This window comes from Saccostrea echinata, unplaced genomic scaffold (genome assembly GCF_033153115.1).
Source record: "Saccostrea echinata isolate AGI-Se365-2 ecotype Australia unplaced genomic scaffold, CSIRO_AGI_Sech_v1 ptg000048l, whole genome shotgun sequence".
Lineage (NCBI taxonomy): Eukaryota > Metazoa > Mollusca > Bivalvia > Ostreida > Ostreidae > Saccostrea > Saccostrea echinata.
Window position 1 is genome coordinate 464,227 of NW_026889797.1, and position 2,442 is coordinate 466,668.

General features: G+C 32.7%; 1 non-coding gene across 1 annotated transcript; it reads right to left on the minus strand.

Moving 5' to 3' along the window:
* Positions 1 to 420: 420 nt before the first annotated feature.
* On the minus strand, positions 421 to 492 carry Trnaa-ugc (transfer RNA alanine (anticodon UGC)). Its single transcript has one exon. It is a non-coding gene; the product is annotated as a tRNA-Ala (tRNA).
* Between the last annotated feature and the right edge of the window lie 1,950 nt (positions 493 to 2,442).

Consider the following 2,442-nt stretch of genomic DNA (forward strand, 5'->3'; position numbering starts at 1 on the left):
CATTTAGAAAAACTTCGAAAAAATATGCACATTTCTGTATATTGATAAATAGAAAACAAGTTCAAGGCAGACAGTCAACTTGCTACATGTATTTCTGTCAACATTTCTGCGTGTGCTTGAGGTTGATTAATCAACATGTACACTTATTTTACCACGTGAATCTCTCAATTTGACAAGTTATATTTGAAATGAAATTTATGTATACAGGATGCTTCATTCATGCAAGTAAAAATTCTTGTAGTCATATTTTAACTTATTTGACAGGAAATAATTGTGAAGGAATTTAATTAAAGGTGGTATCTGCTTGACCCTATCAATGAGGGAAAAAACTATTTTTGTTACCAAATTACGTTTGAAAGTACAAAAAAAAAAGATATCTTGAAAAAAAAATGAAAAGAAAATAAAAAAAAAAAAAAGCTCTGGAGATGCCGGGGATCGAACCCGGGGCCTCTCACATGCAAAGCGAGCGCTCTACCACTGAGCTACATCCCCACGTTATACTATTTATTATTTAAATAGGGCCTACTATATTGTCGATTCGTTCAATGTCTTCCTTCAGTTACCACTTTGAAAGGTTTTTTTTTCATGTTTATCAGTTTGTTGTAGCTTTTGTTATAATGATGAGTTTGAAAACACCCTCAAGTCGCATTTATTCACACCTTTAATTTCAAGACGACAGGGTTTTGCACCTGTCGTTCGTTCATGAGCCGATGGTAGAGAGTGGGTTTGCACATGCTTTACAGGTACAAAGAAAAATAACTCTTGTCTCCTTGTGTTCACTGTGATCAACAGAATTATATTGGTCATTATAATTTTTGTTAGGTTATTAAATAGTGTAAGGTTTTAAAAAGTGACGGAAGTCCAGTGATAAATTATTGCAATTAGATTTTTTAAAGTAAATTGACAACTTGAAACTACAGACTGTGAAGATTATAAAAGGTATAAATTTATAAATCTATTGTTATTTAGCATATGTACAGTACCTATATATTTACATATTTAGACAAGTTCCTTTTCTCGCTTATTTACTTCGCCACAATGAGACATTTCAACATAATTTGTTTCCCGTGTGTCTCTCACTCATCGGGAATTGATTTTTTTCTTTTTTCTCGTCGTCTGCCTACTTTCTCATTTCCTATATAGCTGTTCCTCTGTTTTTCCCTATCGTCTGCTGTTCAACACGGGAGTTCGAAGTGTGGCGCTAGCAGTTGTTAGAGTACACAGCTTATTGGCGCCCTCGGGCTAGCCGCAGACGATCAACCGCGTCACTGCGCGCAGTTAGAAGTCTGCGCTATAATGTGTGTGTATCGAGTCAAGTTTATTGTTTGTGTTGATAAAAGGTCTTTATATGTTGACAAAACAGAAATGGGCAATCCCTCGCAAAAAAGAAAGAAAAAAATCTTTAGAGACAAGGACAAAATGATCACCCAACATTATACATTTCCATGTGAGTCATTTAAATATTTGAAACTGCACTGCGTTCATATATTTTGTACAAGAAAATGTAGCTAAAAAAATGTAATTTAGAAAATCAAATTGAATTGCTATACACTGGTTAAATATTAAAAAAAAAAAAAAAAAAAAAAAATGGGAGAGGGTGCTTAAATTGGCCGTTTGTTCCGAACTCTGTACGAGTAAGAATTTATTTATTTATTTATTTATTTATTTATTTATTTATTTCAAATACCATTAAATAGTATTAGGGAGACGGGGAATACTGTGACCAGTTTTTCTATGATTTGTCAACACCCCTCCTCCCACCGCTCCCCTTATTCCAGATCGATCCACCCCTCCCCTTTCTCAGGTATCGTGCTCTTCTTCACATTATTTTTTAAAGAAATCAACATTGATAAATAAAGTATTTAAAAATGATAAATAAATAAAAAGAATTTTTAAAAAAATCTCTCATTACGTAGAAAAATATCTTACATAGATCTCATTTCAATGCAGGTTACAATTTATGAAAAAAATATAATAATTCCATAAATGTGAATTTGTTTATCAAAGAACTTTAAATTTTCTGACAATACCAGAATTTTTTTTTAATAAGTGGTTTTAATTTACGATAATAGTAATCAGTGTGACGTTTTAGACCTATCCTTATTAAGGTAGATTTAAATTCAACTGAGCTGTAAATAATAATATATACACCCAATATGTTTAAAATTGATTTCAGGAATTTATATAACATATATACACTCCACCCAAAAGAATTTCAACCCAAATTTCTGAAATATATTTTTCTTCTGATTTGTTTTTCTGTTTTTCATAAAAGAAATAAAGGAACACAGTCTGAATCCGCTCCCGCTTTTCATGCAATCGTTGGTTTTGAAGTGATCGCCTGCACGATAACATAGTTTATAACTCGCAAACAGACACGAAGCCGCGCCAAAAAGTCTAGACTCGTCACGTGGGTAGCCTTCAACCAATCAGATCGCATTT